The sequence below is a fragment of the Peromyscus leucopus genome, chromosome 1 (genome assembly GCF_004664715.2).
Source record: "Peromyscus leucopus breed LL Stock chromosome 1, UCI_PerLeu_2.1, whole genome shotgun sequence".
Taxonomy (NCBI): Eukaryota; Metazoa; Chordata; class Mammalia; order Rodentia; family Cricetidae; genus Peromyscus; species Peromyscus leucopus.
Window position 1 is genome coordinate 52,138,674 of NC_051063.1, and position 19,857 is coordinate 52,158,530.

The 19,857-nt window shown below is 49.2% G+C and overlaps 1 long non-coding RNA gene across 1 annotated transcript; it reads right to left on the minus strand.

Moving 5' to 3' along the window:
• Nucleotides 1–1,328: 1,328 nt before the first annotated feature.
• LOC119088259 lies at nt 1,329–11,213 on the minus strand. The gene is made up of 3 exons (XR_005091888.1): nt 6,581–11,213; nt 3,825–3,971; nt 1,329–2,286 (listed from the first exon to the last, which is right to left on the minus strand). It is a non-coding gene; the product is annotated as an uncharacterized LOC119088259 (long non-coding RNA).
• Nucleotides 11,214–19,857: the final 8,644 nt, after the last annotated feature.

Here is a 19,857-nt window from a genome sequence, read left to right on the forward strand (position 1 = left end):
CTGGGAGTTGCCTTAGCACATTCCCGTGATTGTCCTCACACGGTATCTGTGCCTTGACATTTAGGGGAGGGGTAATATTCCATTATTTCTGCCTCTTCTTTCGTAGGACAGAGGAAAGAGAGAGGGGAAGTGTGTGTGTGTGTGTTGTTGTTGTTGTTTTTGTTGTTTTGTTTAGACAGAGCCTCACTATGTAGCCCTGGCTGGCATCGAATTCACAAAGATCGACATACCTCTGCCTCAGGGGAAATCTTTAAGATAAATCACAGAGAAAATCTGCTTCAAAATACTTGTCATCAGGGCTGGGGAGATGGTTCAGCTGGGAAAGTGCTTGAGGAACAAATACGAGGAGCTGAGTTAGGATACCCACAACCTACATTCCAAAGTCAGATGCAGGTCTAATGTGGTGGTGCACGCCTTTAATCAGAACACTCAAGAGACATAGGCAGATGGATCTCTGTGAGTCTAAGGCTAGCCTGGTCTTCAGTGAGCTCCAGGCAAACCAGGATAGAAAAGGCCAGTTGTGTCTGTTTGCATCTGCAATCCCTGCACTGAGAACAGGACACAGGAAGATCCTTGGAGCTCACTGGCCAGCCAGTCTAGCTGAATTGGGGGGGCAGGGGCTCCAGATTCAGTGAAAGGCCTTGTCCTGGGAATCCCTGGGCAAGTTGGCTGCTAACTAGTCAAACTGGTGAACTGTGGGTTCATCAGGGGACTCTGCCTTGCTTTTTTAAAAAAAAAAGTGAAGAGAGCAGTTAAGGAAGACATTGAACATCAACCCGCCACATGCAATCACACACATGTGAATACACATACATACACACAGGCCCGTTAAAAACAAAACAAAAAAGAGCCCTCTGTCTCAGAAAATAAGGTGCAGCACAATTGTGGAAGATACCAAATGCTGACCTCTGACCTCCACACGCTTGTGTGCATGTGTGGACTCTCACCTATGTGCACATGGACTCACACCCGAATGAACATATACCACACACATACACAATACTGGCCATCTCTGTGTGACTCACTCTCTTCATTTGCACATTGGGAGGACACCTCCTCCCTTAGGTTGTGGTAATGGCTGTATGCAGGGCCCGGTGTAGGGCCTAGGTGCTGAATTAGTGTTGGAATTGATCAGCAAGATCAGGCAAAACCTGGGGTGTTGGGAGGGTGTGGGAGACACTCTCCGTTGGTTTTTCTCTCTTTCCAACTCTCCCATCCTGCACTTTGGGACAAGTCCAGGCAGGGACCTTCAACTTGAACATTCTCTGCTCTGAAATGCTCTTGGACAAGAAGAACATCCGTGTGCTGGACGTGGGTATGCTTGGGGAATGAGTGTGTTCCACATCTCTGTTTTGAGAGAGAAACTATTTGGATATGAGCCAGGCTATGTGTGTATGGGTGTATGAGTGTGTGTGTGTGTGTGTGTGTGTGTGTGTGTAGGCAGTGGCTGGCACCAGAATACTTGCTGATTAATCTTTGTCTTCGGCATGCCCAGCTCTGGTCCCTGGGAAGCTGCAGGGCCTGAGCTGGTGTCCAATGGGCCTGAGGGGCAGAATCAGGCCCAGGAAGATGGATTTCCCTGTCCCCCCAGCTTGTGCCCAGCAGGGAAGTGGGAAAGGCTGTTTCATTATGTTTAATGGGATTATTGAGGGAGGGGGACAGTAGTCATGGGGCATTAGCTGCTAATTGGGTCCATAATAAAGTTAATAAAGCTCTTATGGTCTTTGCCATTAAGTATAATTAAGGGGGTGCTCTGTGATGAGGAGGGGGTGTTGGCGGGGAATGGGCACCGGGCTCTCGCTGGCAGAAAGGTGCTAGAAGAAGAGCAGGTGACGGGGAATCTGGCTTCCAGAGCCACCCCTGGCTGGGGTCCCCTGCACACCTTCTGGGATCTGGAGTGGGTGACATGGACACTATGTGCTGCCTGCACGAAGCCCAGAGGGAAGCTATTAACTCCTGCCCAGACACCTCTGCAGAGAGACTCAGGACAGGGAAGAAAGAAGATCTCTGAGCACAGAGGGCAGAAAGAGCATGGCTCTGGTCTGTGTTTGTAACGTGAGCTGCCTCAGTTTCCCATTCTGTGATGCTATGCTTGCAAAGATGCCAGAGGCCCTGTGGTGGGAGAAACCAGGTGAATAACTGTAGACCTCTTCTTTGGTCTATGGTTTTTACTCGTTTTCTTCGTGATCACCCAGGGAATGCTGGACGCCCTCTTCTCGCCTTGCAGAAGCTCAGAGACTCTTCAGCCTGTCGGTCCCCGCCATGGAATTGGTGGTGGTTATGTTTCTAGAATTTTAGAGATACATTTATACATTCGCACATGGAAAATGTGTTTTCTTCTCTTCCTTCCTTCCTTCCTTCCTCATATGGGATGGCACTTTTTCAGTGATTTGTAACTTGCTCTTTTCACTTACATTTGTCCTTGTAGTCTTTGCAAGCGAGACGTTGCAGGCCCTCTCTAGTCTTCAGCCACTCAGTATTCTGTTTGTTTTGTTTGAGACAAGGTCTTGATATGTAGCCCAATCCGGCCTTGAACTCAAGACCCTCCTGCTATGTTACAGGCTCACTCCACACTGGGCTTCTAGATGCTTCCTGCTCTACAGGAGGAATGTACTGTCTTTTATTTAAACAGTTACCTAGTGATAAGCACACAGGTTGATTCCAGAATGTCCGCATTTGGACATTAGGTCATTCTTGTACTATCTTTGTGTATTTGTGTATTTCCGTGAGCTAGAAAACTGAACAGTTGAGTTGAAGGGAATATACAGTTTGTTTATTTCTGTGTACATAATGCATCGTTTTAGAAGGCAGACCTCATAAAGTACAAGGCGTATAGCTAACTGTAGAATTGTATTTGCATTCCGTGCGCTCAGTTCCTCTTCCCACAGGCCACCACTGCAGGGTATGATAGGATTTATCTTTTCAAAGATAGTTTTAAGGACTGGGGATGTAGCTCAGCTGGCAGAGTGCTTGGCTAACATTCATGAAGCCCTGGGTTCCATTCCCCAGCACTGCATAAGCCGGGCTTGGCGGTCACATCTACACACCTGTATTCAGGAAGAGGAGTCATGAAGACTGGAAGTTCAAGTTTATCCTTGGCTACATAGTGAGTGTAGTGAGTTTGAGGTCAGTTTAGGATTTGTGAAACTCAAAAAAAAAAAAAAAAAAAAAAAAAAAAGGCAGGCTGGAGGGATGGTACAGCGGTTAAGAGGACTGGATGTTTTCCCAGATGACCAAGGGTTCAATTCCCGTCACCCACATGGTAGCTCACAACCATCTCTAACTCCAGTTCCAGAGGATCAGACACCTGTCTCTGACCTCTGACCTCTATGGGCACTGCATATAAGCGGTGCATAGACATATATGCAGACAAAACACCCATATACATAATTTTTAAAAAAATCTTAACAATTAACAACACAAATCAAATTTGATTTGAGAACATATTTGCATAGTTTCTTCCACCCCAAGCAGTGGCACCCTGACCTCTGTTCTGTATATTTTTAAAAATCTACATTTTGCTGTTTTCATGTCTTTCAAAAAAAGATTTATTAATTTAGTTGCTTTTGTGGGTATGTGTGTGACTGCATGAGTTTATGCACACCACGTTCATGCAGGAGCCTGAAATAACCAGAAGGGGGCACTATATTTCCTGGAGCTGCAGATGCAGGTAAAGTCTGCTGATGTTGGTGCCAGGAGCTGAACTTGGGCCCTTTGAAGAGCAGTGAGGGCTCTTCACCCCTAACCACTGCTCTAGCTTCTGTCTTCCTAGTTAGAAGATCACTCTTTTTAAAAGATGTTTTTGTTTTTGTCGCAGAGCTCACTCTGTAAACCAGGCTGGCCCCGATTCTTTGTGGAGACACGTGTGCTGTTCTCTTGAACGGCTGCGTAGTGTTCTATCCTAGGCTGTTTTGTCAGCTCTATCCCATAGCTGGATTCTTAGGTTGTTTCCAGTCCTCAGCAGTACAGTGCTGCAATAAATACAGACACACATTTCTAAAAGTGCAGTTTTCAGGTCAAAAAAGAAGTTCATTGAAATCCTTTGATATATAGACAGGGTGCATGTTCAAGATGATTGTGAGCCAGGCATGGTGGCGCACCCCTTTAATCCCAGCACTCAGGAGGCAGAGGCCGGTGGATCTCTGAGTTCAAGGCCATCCTGGTCTACAGAGAAACCCTGTCTCGAAAAACAAAACAAAGAAGGAAGGAAAGGAGAAGGAGGAGGGAGGGAGGGAGGGAGGAGGGAGGGAGGGAGGAGGGAGGAGGAAGGAAGGAAGGAAGGAAGGAAGGAAGGAAGGAAGGAAGGAAGGAAGGAAGGAAGGAAGGAAAAGTGATTGTAACTGGAGTTAGGTGTGTGGCTCAATGGTAGGGCATATGCTTAGCATGTGTGAGGCCTTGGTCTCAATCTCTGGTTTGAGAGGCGGAGATCACGAGCCACTTTGCTCTCTGCCTCTAAAGAACTGGTTTCTCCACAGCTCCAGGGATGCTGGAGTCTCAAGAAAAGCACACCAGCGAGAGCAAAACTTGGCGGTGGGATCAGGGAGGGAGCGTGGGGTGTGTGTGAGTGGGGGGTGCATCACAGAACGCCACCGGGTAAACAAAGTTGTCAGAGCGGAGGGAGAGTTACAGTCGGGGTCAAGGGTTAATGCGGATGGAGCTACCGGGACAAGCTGAGCAAAGCAAACAAAACAAGTTGGGGGAGGGGAGGGGAGCGGAGCCGGTTCTCAGCTAGGGAGCGGGTGTACCTCTAGCCTGGCTTTGGCGCTGCCGCCGCCTTTCAAGGTGCAGGCTCTGAGAGTCTGAGGACCCTGCAGCTCAACTGTTAGGATCTGTGCAAAGGGACGCAGCTTTCTGCTGCCTAAGGCCTCCTCACCCTAGGTGGGCCTGCCCAGTAGACCAGCTCTACACACTTCCAGAGCCCCTGAGGTAATCCCCCTGTAGCCGGTCTGAAGGCTTTGTGAGGAATTAAAGGTGAGCAGAGTGGCTGCCCTGGAGCCAGGCACAGCTTTTAGAGCATTCCTGGGCATTAGGCCTCTGTTGCAGGCTAGCCTCACCCACCCCCCACTGAGCCCCCCGGGGCTTCCATGCGGCTGGCTCATGGCCTAATTACAGGTGTCCATGTCAGGGTCAGCAGCGGGGTTAATTTGGGACTTGTCCTGGGGTGGCCAGGGCTCATTAATGGAGCCCAAAGAGTCCCGGGATGAGCCAACCAAGCCTAGGATTAGAGGCTGAGCAGTGTTGTGCAGGAGGCTGGGTCCACACACTGGTCAGAGATCCAAGCACAGTCACATTCACCCAGGCAAGTACTCTAGGGGGACTTAGAACTGGCTTCTCCGATTTTGGGGGTACACAAAGACAGGCATGGGAGGTCACCCAGGGGAAAACTGGCCAGCTTTTCCAACCCCATCAACTGCTTCTGCCAGCCGCTTCTCCTGTCCCTGCAGGTCCCACCCAGGCCAATGATATCCCCCCCCTCCTTTTTTCCAGCACCTTTTCCGCTCCAGCCCTGGAATCCTAACTCCCCCCGACCCCAAGCTTTCCAGCACAGTGGCTCAGAACACTCCCTAGGGCTGGCTTTGAGAAAGGAGTCGTGTGTCCCCCGTATTCTGCAGTCTAACCTGGTCCCGAGGGCCCCTGAGCCCAACTGTCAGCCCAGCTCCCAGAAGCATTCCCACATCCACTCTGGGCCTCATGAAACCCTGGGGCTTTGAGGGGAGACAAGGTCATACTGCCCAGAGGTCACCAAAGAGGAGCAGGGGGAGGAGGAAGGAGAGGCTGATGGGAGCCAGGACTAGGAGGGCAGGGAGAAATCACTTAACCCCAAAGCCACTATTCATCTTTGGAACCCAGGCACTGATGGGGGCCAGCTGGAGCTGGCTGAAGACCCAGAGGCCCAAGTGTGGGAATTTGGGGAGGGGGCCTCCCAGGACTTCCTGGGTCAGCTGGGAGGAGAACATTGGGAACCTCCTTCCCTAGTCTGCCCAAGCCGCCATCCTTCCCTGGGGTGTGGATACAGGACTTGAGGCCCTGGCTCTGATGCCAAACAGGGAGTGTCCCAGCGTTAGATTAGCGCTGGGCCTCCGAGCTGGCTGCCTGGTACTGTTCACTTCCAGGCTGTGGAGACAGCATGGAGGCAGAGGAGGGAGGCAGCCCAGAAACCCCAGCCTTTAACTGTGAAGAGTCAGCTTCCTAAGAATGACTTCGAGTCTCTGTGTCCCCTTCCCTGGGCACACCCTTGACTAACATTTGAATTGATCTCAGGGACAAAGTGACCCCTATTACAAAACTAGTCACCACTCCACCTCGGCGATTTAACTTCTCGTGGTAGAGGTACCTCCTCAGGACCAGGCTGCACACCTCTGATCTTAGGCATCTAACATTCCCTCCTTGTGCGTCGAGCCTTGCAGATGCCGCCCCAAGGACCCCACACACACTCCAAGTCCATAATTGAATATAAAGGCCCAGAAGCTAATGCAAACGCCGGCATTAATCACCAGCAACCTGGCAGCATCCTGCCATATATCTTTCTCACGCATAAAACAGCTCATGTTAATCATTGCTGCTGATTTATTGTCTTCACCTTGTACATAAATTATTCACCGTTGCTGGGCTGCTTGGAGGAACCCTGTAATGATGACTTCTGTCCTCCGATCCTGAGGCTTCCGGGTCCACCCATCTGTGGAAGTTCATTGGCTGAGGAAAGAAACGGAGCAAGACGGATTGGGGATGGTGTGTGTGTGTGTGTGTGTGTGTGTGTGTGTGTGTGTCCATATTCAAGCATTTCCGTCCCCCCAGGGTATCTACAGGAGTTCTCAGCTCCAGGAAACGAGGCCTATGCTTCTAGAGACTCCCCACTTGTGGGCGAGGAGTGAGGACAGAATGGAAGGGGTACTTCTGGCTGGCCTCTGGGTTTTCCAAGGCTCTGGCAAATAGAGCAAGGGGAGCCTTTTTCTGCAGGTTCCTGCCCTCCACCGGCCAATCAAACCTAGCCTGTGAAAGTTCTGTATCCTGGCAACAGGATGCGAGAGCAAGCTACTGTGGTTTGGAAGCCTGCACACATGTGTCCCCTGCCCAGTGCCCCTGCCCTGTCCTGCCCTAGGGTATTAACTAAGTTAAGCTAAGTTAGCCTTGGAGAAGGTCACAAGGGCCTCAGAAGATGGTGGCAGTAGTTACGGCAATGTCCACCAGATGGCAGTCCTAAAACCCAAGACAGTGGCACAAGACCTGGGCAAGCTGGGCAAGGAACTGCGTCTGGAGGGGTCACTGGGGGATTAGGAAGACAGGAAGTTGGTGGAGATGGGGGGTCTTACTGAAGTGACTGCTCTTAGCTTCAGTGAGACCAGAGGACAAAACATGTCTTGCATATCAAAACAGGCACAATGTCATCATCCCAGAAGAATTGGGCCCAGAGAGTCTTTGTAGATAGTGGGACCAAGGAGTCACTAGCCCTTGCAGACAGCTTGTCTCAGGCTCAGCTCCGTTACTTCCTAGTTCTCTTCTCTTGGTCTGGAGACCCCTGGGGGCAGCCACCATGTGAATTGTGAGTGTGGTGGTCAGCGGGGACAGTAAAGCCCATAGCATCTGGAGCTCCCGGATGTTGTCTCATACAAAGTGGCAGAACCCGAGACTATCCAGCCAGATTCTGGATCTTTGCCCCCCAAAGGCCCAGCCCTTCATCCCTTCCCTGACTGGAGAGCAGTGAGCTTCCCAAAGACCCGAAAAGGTCCTTGGATTCAGGAGGCTGGTTGTGTCAGTTTGAGATTGCCAGAGGGCCCAAAACCCAACATTTCTCCAGCCCTTCATCTTCCAGATACACTTGGAAGGGATGATCTTCTCCCAGCCACTGAGGCTGGGACTAGCACTACATTTTGATGGTGTATAGAGCATTGCATGACTGCCCAGAAGAAGCTTGCCTCCCCCACCAAGGCGCAAGACTCTGGTCATTAAATACTTGGAACCTGGAATACGCAGGGGACTCTGAAGAAGTCAGGAGGCCTACAGCCTCAAAGGCTCCGGTAACCTCTGAACTTTACATCCTGTTGGTCATCCTTGCCTGGGTGCCCTTTCCCTAAGCGCTTCCCAAGCTCTCTGAGTATATTAACTGAGTCATGAAGCGGACCCTTGACTCCTCACAGCGCTTTTGGGTCTTGATGAACTCTGTCCAGTCAGGATGCTTTTTCCTGCTGTCAGGCGCCCTGAGGCCAGCAACAAATTAAGTCACACCTTCAGTGAAGACCAACATTTCTCCAGGTATGGTTTCTATGCTTGCTTCAAAACCATTCAACTTGAGGCTACAGGTTTGGGGGTGCAGGGAAAGTGAGTCTGAAAACCACAGCACAAAGACCCTCAGAACCAGGCAAAAGCCTTCCTAAAGGCCGAAGCTTGCGGACTGCGACTGTGACTAGAGGCTCTCGGATTGGCTTCCCTGGGCCTGGGCGCCTGGCTGACCTCCTTGGCCTTGCATCCGGGTACCTTCCTCTCTGCCAGCCTCTGGCCTTTCCATACCAGCTTGTCTGGCTGTCCAGTCCCACTGTCTTCGTGTCTTTCTTCACATTTGTTTCAAGGCTGCCCCAACCCAACTTGTTTATCCTTGAGGGGGTCCGGGTGTGTATTTCAACCCCAATTATGCTCCGACCACAGCCACCACAGATACCAAAACAAACGTCCTGGGCGTCAGAGGTGGGGGAGGCTCAGACAGGCTGGTGCCAGGGGGCGTGATAAAGGGGATCCGCTTGGGCTTGGAGGTGATGAGAGCTGTGCCTAGTGATGGGGCCCTGGGGATTAGAGGCTCGTGGGTAATTGGTCTCCTTGGCTAGGCCACAGAGGGGATACTGTCTCAGTGTCAGAGATTCCTTCACCATTTCCAGTGTCCCCGCGGTCTCATCTAACGGAAGTTTGGGAGTGTGGTGATTTGGGAAAAGCTTCCCTATCGAGCTGCTAGCTGGGTCTGGCCTCACTTCTGTAGAACAAAAAGTTTGACTCCTGAACCCAGGTCAGCCCATAGAGACCATTTACCCCTTCCTTCTCAGCCCTTGGTCTGTGTCTGCGGAAGGAAAGAAGAGTGGGAATCGCCCCTTCCCGCTCTGCTCCCACCCCTCTGCAGAGCTCCAGGGGGCCCTGGTACAGAGCCTAATCTGGAGCTAAGACCTTGGGTGCTCGTGGGCGCTATGAACACACTTGAATGTGGACTCCCTTCCCGACATCCTCTTATTCCCCCAACATCCCTCATTCCTTGCTCTGTTCCATCCTTCGGCTAGTGAACATCCACGGTTGAGTGCACCCCCAGGTCTGAGGTTGAGGAAGTCCTCATTATGGGAAGAGTGGTCCTGTCACCATTGCTGGTCTGTCGCTTGTGGAGTGGACTCTGGTCCTCGAGCACTGTCCCTGTTTCCCACTGGTAGGCCAATGAATGGAAGATGACCTCCCGATTCCTCCCAAACTGTCTGGGAATATACAAGGAAACTGCTGGGTAACTATGGGAAGCAGGGCACGGAGCCACTGGGGCTGCTGGTGATGAGACACAGAGGAGAATTGGTCTTTGATGAGGGTCTGCCTTCTAGCTAGAGTATCTTTTCCTCCTTCCTTTCCTTTTTTGTCCTTCCTTCCTTTCTTTCTTTTCTGTTCTTTTTTTATTTTTTATTTATTTATTTATTTTTTTTGAGACAGGGTCTCACTAGGTAACCCTGGCAAACTCACGAGGTATGCTAGGCTGGGCATTGAACTCACAGAGATCCGCTTGCCTCTGCCTGAGTACTAGGATTAAAGCTGTGGGCCACCACGCAGGGCCTACCTAGGGTTTCTGAAGATAGGTTATACCAGACATCCAGGAATGAGGAAGAGACTCTAACTCCACTGGAAATTGCAGCAGGCATCAGGGGTTCATGCTCAGCACCCCCTAACTGTGCCGTATCCCAGGTGGGAGACCCCCCCCCACTACTGCTCTCTGAATTCCCACCCAACACTTGTGTTTGCCCCACCCTAGGCTTTCCTCTCTATCCTGGAAAGGATTACTCAGCCTGAATGGCCATTGGTCTGTCTGTCTGTCTGATAGGACACACCTGGGAACATCTGGAAGGATAACTGGGACTGGGGAGATGGCTTGCTTACACGGAGTACTTGCTGTGCAGACATGGAGCCTGGGAGCCTGAGGGTGGATCCACAGCACCCGTGTGGGAAGCCGTCTGTGGAAGCAGGTGTTTCTAAGGGGGTCAGGACAGAAGGATGCCTGCCTGGTGCTTACTGTCCAGCTGTCCTGGCCGAATGGATGAACTCTGGGCTCAGTGACAAACTCTGTCTCAAAAAATAAAGAAAATACCTGGTATTGACCTGTGCCTTAATGCACGCTTGCGCGCACACACACACACACACACACACACACACACACACACACACACACACGCTGTCAGGGAGGTGTGGCAGGGGAAGTGGCCTCTAGGAAGTAGGGGGAACCACCAAGAGCTCATGAGGGTGAATGTAGATGCAGTGGGCACACGTTAGGAGTTGGGTGTGTTTGTCGAGGACTGTGTGTAGATTATATGCCCATGAGGGAGCTAAGCTGAACACGTGTACCAGTGAAAGTATGAAGATGTGGTTCTTTGAAAAGTGAGAGTGACCAAGCAGATGTGCTGGTGCAACTGTGTGGGACATGAGGACTTAGTAGTGTAACTGATGGTGCTTGGGTATAAGGATACAAATGTGAGTGCAATGGGTGATTGCTCTCAGACGTCTTCGAGGGAAATCTCAGAATGTCCAGAGGCCGTGCAACAAATATGGAGAACGCCCTTCCCAGAGCAGTAGTGAGGACCAAGAGCAGACATGTGCAAGGAAACGCTTATAATGTGTCTAGTGTCTGTGAGTTGTCTAGACAATGAACTCTTGACCTCTGCTGCCCTTTCTCCCCCACCGAAACACACTGGTGTCCCCACCAAGTGCTGGGATGGCGTGTTGCTCTAGAACTGCAGCTCACACAACAAAGCTTGGGGTTCCAGGCTCTGGGGACAGGCAGAGTGAGCGGGCAGAGCCACTGCACCTGTCCACCTCAGCTCCGTCTGGAGACGGCCCCCAAACCTAGCATCTCTCTGCACTGCACCCCCTTGGTCTGCTCAAGATTGGAGGAGCATCTCCCCCACCTCACCTAGCCGATACACCGAGCTCTGATACCTCTTCCTTCCTTCCTTCCTTCCTTCCTTCCTTCCTTCCTTCCTTCCTTCCTTCCTTCCTTCCTTCCTTCCTTCCTTCCTTCCTTCCTTCCTAAGACAACCTCTGGTGTCGGTCCTCAGGCACATTCTACCCCAATACCTCTCCTACCTCTTTTTGTCTCTCCTTTGGTATAACTTCACACAGTAGCCTAAGCTGGTGGCCAACACATTTCCAGGAATGTCTCCTCCTTCTGCCCTACCTCGTCCTGCTTTTGATCTGCCAGCTGGGGATCTGAAATCAGGTCCTTACACTTGTAAAGCAAAAACTTTAACTGGCTGAGCCCTTTTCCCAGCCCCAGGAATTTGCATTTTCGATAAATAGCCCAGGTGATTCCAATCACCAGGGAGCGCTGAAGGTATACCACACAGCTATACACCACATGTATACACACAAAGTTCAGGGGTTCTGAGGGGGTACTTGAGAGACTGTAAGCAGTTCTATGCAGCTGGAGTGTAAACGAGGAGAAAGAAGTACTGAACGGTCAGACACAGGAAAACATCGGCAAGATAAACCATAGCTAAGAGCGTGATGCTGGGGCAATGGGAAGCTAATGGAAGGCTCATGACACAGAGTTTAGAAAGATTATTCAGTGGCTACGTGGGGGATGGGCTTAGGGATCAGATACTAGTGACCAGGCTGTGGCTATGGTCTAGGGAAAAGGTGGCAGCCAGATTAAGAAAGCTGGGCAGGGAAATTGGTAATCATGGGCTGTGAGTGGAGGTGGAGAGTCAAGGGGGCTTCCAGATAACCCCAGTTAGCCAGTGCTCCTCACTGGTAAAAAAAAGGGGGTGCTGCACCCTTCCTTCATCTTTGGCCATAGGCTCCTGTGGAATTAGGTGCCAGGAAGCAGCCTGAACTGTGCCATGAGCTGATGTCTCAAAGGGTAGCATCCTGCATCTGTGGTGACTTCCTGTCAGCAGCTACGGAGACGAGGCTGCTTCAGGGACTCAGGCTTCGGAATGTCTTCACTCTCCACCTGCTTCTGTGGAGCCTGTCTAAACAAGGAAGTCCAGATTCAGGAAAAGCTGGGTCTGAGAAACATCTCAGCCTTGGACCCAATCTGGCTTACTTGTAATGAACCCTGAGTACCCTCCACAGACTTCCCGGCATCTCCTGGATTTCGACTTAGCACACTGACCCATCCCACCCTTGACCACAGAAGGCTTTCCTACAGGAGCTCTGACTTCTTCTCTGACCACCCACTCCCAGGACACTTGGCCTGTTTTCTTCCTTGGGGACTTTGTGCTTGTCTGCCTGCCCTGGCTGTGGGTTTAGCACCCTCTAACCCTGCTGGTCCTCCAGTCTCCTGACAGATCCATCCCTTCTTTTAAATACATCTCCTTTCATGAGGCAAGTGTGCAGCAGAGCAGCAGTTCAAAGCTAGAGGGCCAACCATCACCTAGATTCCCCAGGCCCATCTTCAGCACCCAGTGAGAGCCCGTCATGTGTTCGGCACTCACTACAGACTTTGCATGAATTGCCTCGGCGCTCGTTCACCACATCAAAAAGAGAGGTAGATTCTCCAGCTATTCCTGCTTTATAGAGGAAGAAACAGAGGAGAAGATGTTAAACAGCTTGCCCAGATCACCGGATTAGGAAATGGAGCCTGGGTTTACGGGACACCAGAGGGTGTGCCGTTTGCCACTGATTGACTCTGCCTCTCATGACTTTCATATGAACTCAAGGTCTTACTTAAGTCCTTACCTGAGACAACATCACTGGATCTGTCAGGCTCGTGCCCAGAAAACCTGCAGCAGGCAGTAGGCAGAGCCCCGGGGGCCTTAGCTGCAGTGGAGAATTAAGCATCAGGGGTCAAAAGGACTGCCATCATCATCAGAGTGAGTTTTATCACAAGTCCTTGACCTTTTGGAACCTCAGTCTTCTCATCTGTGACATGGGCATGGCATCAGCATTGACTTCTCAGGAGATTTGAAGAACAAGGGAAGAGAGGAACGAGGCAGGATTTTACCAGTTGGACCTCCTGTCCTGCAGCAGTTGTTATGAGCTGCTGTGAGGCCAGGAGCTGTTACAGCCTGGGAGCCGAGGCCTTAGACTTGTCCTTGAGATAACAAACAATAAACAAAGAACAACCAAAACCCACGCCAAGTGTGACTGCAGTCAACTTCCACTCTGCTGTCTCCTCTCACCTCTCTCCGTAAGATGAGGGGCTCTGGGCCCTCAATTTTAACATTCCAGTGGTGGGATGGAAGGAAAGTTCTTGTGACACTTGTCAAAACTGGAGTGCTCCTGAAGAGGGGACCTTTCCATCATGCAACACGGTGTCTCGTGTTTGTCTGTGTCAAGTCTCTCTGCTTTATCTGTTCAACACATACAATTATTAAGATTTATTTAAAACTGGGCTGGAGAGATGGCTGAGAGGTTAAGAGCACTGACTGCTCTTCCAGAGGTCCTGAGTTCAATTCCCAGCAACCACATGGTGGCTCACAACCATCTGCAATGAGATCTGGTGCCCTCTTCTGGTGTGCAGACCTACATGCAGACAGAACACTGTATACAAAATAAATAAATCTTTAAAAAAGAGATTTATTTAAAACTTTGAAATGAAGCATACAGGAGTCCTTATTAAGAAAAACAGATGAGAGCTGGGTGTGGTGTTGCATGCCTTCAATCCCACCACTCCGGAGGCAGAGGCAGGTGGATCTCTGTGAGTTCCAGGCCAGCCTGGTCTACACAGTGAGTTCCCGGACAACGAGGACCACATAATGAGACACAGTTTCAAAAACAACAACAACAACAACAACAACAAAAAAGTACAGATGAGCCAAGCAGTGGTGGCACACACCTATAATCTCAGCACTCAGGAGCCAAAGACAGGAGGATCTTTGTGAGTTCGAGGCCATCCTGGTCTACACAGTGAGTTCCAGAACAGCCAGGGCTACAGATAGAAATCATATCTTGAAATGCCAAAAAAGAGAAGAGGAGGAGGAGGAAGGAGAAGAAGAAGAAGAAGAGGAAGAAATATACTGAGGAGGGTTTTCTTTGCACACAAACTTTTTTTTTGTGCATTTGCTTTGTGTGATTTGCTTTTCTAGTTAAAGATATGGCTTAGAGTAATAGTGTGGTTTAGATATTTTCTGCTTCGGGCCCTGTAGATCTATGTCATGTTAAGTGGGTGTGCACCACATATTCCGTAGCCTGGGGGGCCGTTGTTCATTTAGCCCCTTTAGCCAGTAGGTCAGTAACACTAATTCTTCGTTGATGTGATCAACCCTCTGGCATGTGGCTCTGTGGGAACACGTGGCTCTTTTGTTAGGATAACAGATATCTAGAATTTAGTTGCTGGGATGAAGAAGAGCATTGTTAATGTTAATAGAGATGGCCTGGGTCCGGAGAGATGGCTCAGCAGTTAAGAACACTGAGGACTCTTCCAGAGGACCCAGGTTGGATTCCCAGCACCCACATGGTGGCTCACAACCATCTGTAACCTCAGTTCCAAGGGATCAGATGCCCTCTTCTGGCACCCATGGGTACTGTACACATGTGGTTCCTAGACTTACATAAAGACAAAACACCCTTATACATACAATTTAATTAATTAATTAAATGACCTAAGTACCTTTCAGGAAGACTGATCTGCTCTAGTGCTTCTAAGGGAGACCAAGACAAGTCCACTTGCATATGCAGTCTCCTGCATCTGATCCTGTCTGTAGTTTAAACTTTTGCAAAGCTGTTGGATCAAACAGGAACAAATCTGGGGTTCTTTTTTATTAATATCTCTGATTATGACCATATTTCCCTTATGGGGAGGGTTTTTTTCCCTCTTAAGTCTATTGGATATTTTGCACTCTGTTTTATAAATTACCTGTTCATACATTTGCCCATTTTTCTATGGGTATTTCTAATTTGGTGGGCGAGGGTGTTGCGAGTTGAATCAAGGCCTCATACATTCAAGGCAAGTGTTCTACCACTGATCTGTAGTTTAAACTGGCCTTGAACTTGTGATATTCTGGCCTCAGCTTCCCAGCTCCGGGACTGTGGTTGGGAACTGTCATGCCCAGTTTAAAATCTCTTTCTTATCAGTGTGTTGGAATTCTTAATTCTGAAAATTGATGTTTGTTGTGCTTTAGTTGCTTGTCTGTCATGTCAATGATCTTTCACAGCATGACAGTTTTAAATTTAGATGTAGTCTATTGGTCACTATTTTCCTTTCAGGTTTCTATGGTTACCATCTTATTTTAAAAGAGTCTTCTCCAATCTGAAATTAGCTAGCTTTAACTTATATTTCCTTCAACTATTTTTAGAGCCATCTATTTATTCCTTCCAGAATCTACTTTATGAATAGTGTGAGATCAAAATAATCCATTTATAATGTTGAAAGAGCTCCCTGTATATACACAGGCTACTGCATGCATATGACCACACTATCCCAGACGCAGGCCCATAGACTGTGTGTGTGTATGACCAATATGTGCCACGCATGCCCTTGCCAGGAGGCATATCTGCAACACCAGTCCTAGCATGCAGAAGTGTGGGCACATGTCTGCATATATTTATCCAAGGAGATGTTGATTTGTTAACAGCAAGGCACTGGCCTTCATCATTTAGAGTGAGAGCATTTGTAAACCCTGGCCGGTGTCAGTGAGATGAAGGAAAAGTACGGTGGCACAGGAGTGACTTGAGGGACAAGCTGAGTGGTGATATGTGTAGCCCACTAGCCTTGACTCTAGGTTCCCACCCTTCAGTATGAGGATGGCCCTGGGCAAAGAGAGCGGTAGGTGATATCCGCAGAGGATCCTGAGAGGCCATGCGTGTGTGCACCCGGTACATGAGATATCTTTTCTATATAACATATATCCCATTATGTGACTGTTCTGTTTCCTTAGCATACTCCCACCCCCAACAAAAATGTCAACCCATTGGAGGCAGAGAGACAGAGACAGGGTCCTCTTCATTTTCGTCTCTTTTACACTAATACAAAGGCGGCAACCTTGGATGACCGTGTGCAGACATGTGTCCACATTTTCGTGTGCTGGGACTGGTGTTGCAAGATGTACTTCTGGGCAAGCGCGTGCATGACATGTTGAGCGTGTACACATGCAGTCTGTGGACCTTGTCTGGACAGTGTGGTCATATGCGTGCAGAGTAGCATATCTGTGTCTACAAGCCCAGGAACATGCTTGTGCTCCCCAGCTCCTCTCTACCAGTTTTCCGCTCTGGACTTCCTAGGGTCAGATAATTATTATTTTCACAGCTAGGAATATTTATCAATGGAAACAAAGACAAGACATTTGCAGTCCTCCTAAGTTCTCCTTGGAAAGCCTCGTTTTCCTCCTGGCCTCCTCTTCTCCTCACCTCTGTCTATGGCTCCCCTTCCCCTTCAGAAGGAAGCTCATCTGAGCTCAGGCTTTGCTGACATGGTCGTTTGGGCCCATTAACCGCCTCCTAATGAGTGACTGCCTCGTGGCCCCTCCTCCACCCAACAGGGAAGGATCAATTAGCTGTTGCAGTACACACACACACACACACACACACACACACACACGCACACGCACATGCACACAGCATATCTATTTATGACCAAGCACATATGTACATATAATAAACACATGCACTCTCTCTTATCTTTCATTAATTTAATTAATTCTGGAGATGAAATCTAGGGCCTTGCACATGCTAAGCTACGTTTCCCACCCCATCATCATCTCCTCTTACTTACACAAGGATCCTGGTGTACTTTAGACCCATATACTCTAAAAAGTGATCCTGCCCTGCTCATGAAGGACAGTGCCCATCAACGACACAACCACATGTCCTGCTCAGATTCCTGTCGTTCCCAGCTTCAGTTTTCTATGGACGAGCCAACTGAAGTGCAGAGCAGGAGAGTGATGTGTCCCACAACTGTCCATCAGAAGCTCAGCTGGGAAATGCTGTGACAGTCAAAAGAGAGAGATGGACTGGCCCACAAGTGCCCACTCTGGCCATGACTGGAGCTGAGGGACTTCAAAGGCAGCAAGTTTAGGTTGACATGCACGTGTGCGATCCTAGAAAGAATGGGGGTGCGGTGACTCTGTTGTGTTCAAAGGAGAGTGCAGGTAGGCATTCAGAGGGGCCTGCCTCGGCTCACAGATCAGCTTGGCCCCGAACCTGAAGAGAGATGCATCCTGGCCCCAGAGCCCATGATCCCTGCCTAACCCCTTCCTGGCCAGACAGGAAGAGGCACTTCAGTAAGCATTCTGTTCCAGAGTGTCCCCTGTCCCAGCATAGTCTTGTCTCTTCCCCCTGACCTGTTCCACAGATTCCACGAGGACAAGGAGGTGTAAGAACTAGACCCTTGGTCTGTGACACACAAGACCCATCGTGACCTACCTGGGCTTCCTGGGTCCCAGTTCCCCAGCACCACTAGGGTTAGTAACATGGGAAAATCTGCAAAAATCGCAGTGGCTGTACTTAGGCTCAGACTTGGCAAATCACTTCTAAGGCCCTGGCCCTGCCAGAGACTGGAGCTTGTTCCCAGGATGTGTTAAAGAGAGGAGTTGAGGATAGGTCTCATGGACTCTTCTGCAAAGTTCCATGGGAAGGGTTACAGCTGGGGACTTTCCAGAGCCTGTCCTCATCCTAGGAGCTAGAGAGTGTTTTCCTGGTCCTTTGCTTGGCCAAATCCCTAAGTTGGAGGCATTATGAAGGTTGGCATGGGTCTGTCTGCCTCACCTTCAGGGAACACACTGGGACCCCACCCCTTGGCCGATAAGTACCCCATAGCAGTCTTTGCTAGTCCCCAGACTTGATCCCCCACCCTCTCTGTCAGCAGAGCTCTCAGCCTGCAAACTTTCTCCTAGGCTTGAAGGGGAAGTCCTCCTTCAGTTCAGCCTTCAGCCCACCTTAAAAAGCATGGAGAAGTAGCAGGGCAGCAGTGGCGCACGCCTTTAATCTCAGGACTTGGGAGGCAATGACAGGTGGATCTCTGTGAGTTCAAGACCAGCCTGATCTACAGAGTCAGGACAGGCACCAAATCCAAACAGAGAAACCCTGTCTCAAAAAACAAACAAACAAACAAACAAACAAAAAAAAAAAAAACAAACAAACAAACAAACAAAAAACATGGAGAAGTCAAGTCCTGGCTCTGGAGGAGATGGGGCCGCTTGGTAGGGCCATCACGGTGGCCTCATGGGGTGGAGGGTGCAGGGAATCAATAGGGGACAGAAGAAGAGGGAGGACACAGGTCCAGAAGGCTTGGGTCAGAATCCTAACCTCCTCACTTACAGATGTACCCCGTTTTCAAGAGATTTCTTCAGAGGTCATGGTTTGCTCCCAGCACAGGGGAAAAAAGGGGTCTCTTTGCTGTTGAGATCTGATGGAACCCAGGACAGCCTCAAATTTGCTGACCTTGAACTTCTGATCCTCCTACCTGTACCTCCAGAAGACTGGAATTGCCACAATATCTGGTTTTATACTGTGCTGGGGACCAAACCCAGGGGTTCGTGCATGCTAAGCAAACACTCTACCTGAGCATCATCCTCATCCTGAGGTTTAATTAATACATGAGGAGAATAAAGCTTTCCTGTAAGAATTAGAAGCCATGTACACAGTCTAATGGTTTCTGGAAGGGTGTATATACAAAGAAAAGGCTAACAATGGTCACCTCTCAGGATGGGCTGTGCAGCTCTGTGGTATAGCTTAGGCAGGACATGAGCAAAGCCCGAGAATCTACCCAGCATTAAAACCAACCAAAGCAAAAGCAACGGGATCCCGGGAGAAAGAAGGGGGACTTCTGCTCCTTGTTTCCTCCTCTCTTGTACCACTTTAATTTTATTGCTAAGTACATTTCACATGTATTTAAGGAAGGAAGGAAAGAAGAAAGGATAAACTCCCAGCACTGAGCTGAGCCTCATTTGAGTCAACAAACAGTAGCCTTAATTGTTATCTGTTAAATTCACAACCATCACTCCTTCCCGGCATTGTGTCTAGGTGTGAAGTGGTTTGTAAATAAATCACTGTATAATTGCTAGTTACGATTAACATCTAGGTAATGATGGCTGTCTATGCACAATTATACATGTCAGCCAGTGGGTCCCAGACAGCAGGAGGAACGGATTTCCCAAGGGTGCTTATGCAAATATTTCAGGGTGCTGGTGGAGCATAGATCCAGTAGTCCTGTTGCCTGGTTTTAGTCCTGAGCCTGTTGCTTACTGGAGACATGATCTTGACTAATTTATTTAATCTTTTTGGGCCTTAGTCTTCCTGTCTTCGAAGAGAAGATTTACTCTGCCTATTCAACCACGGCACTGCGTATAGTGAACCATGTCATGTAAAACTCTTAGAATGGGCCCTGTTACATCAGGAGCGTGCAACCAGTGGGGTTTGGTTTTGGTTTCTTTTTACGTTTTATAAAATCTTTATTGACAAATAATTCACATAGTATACAATTTGCCTGTTTGCACAATTTGATAGACTTTAGTCCAGCATCCTCATAGGCCCATGACACCATCACCACTTTCTATTTTAGAACATCGCTGTCTTCAATTTCATACACACATATAATGTATGGTGGTTACATTCCACCTTATTTTTTAAATGAATCTAATACTTGCAATTGTAACCATTTTTAAGGCATTACATTCAAGATATTAATTACACTCATGATATTAATTACATTTGTGGTATTCTGAGACACAGTTTCTCTGTGTAGCCCTGGCTGTC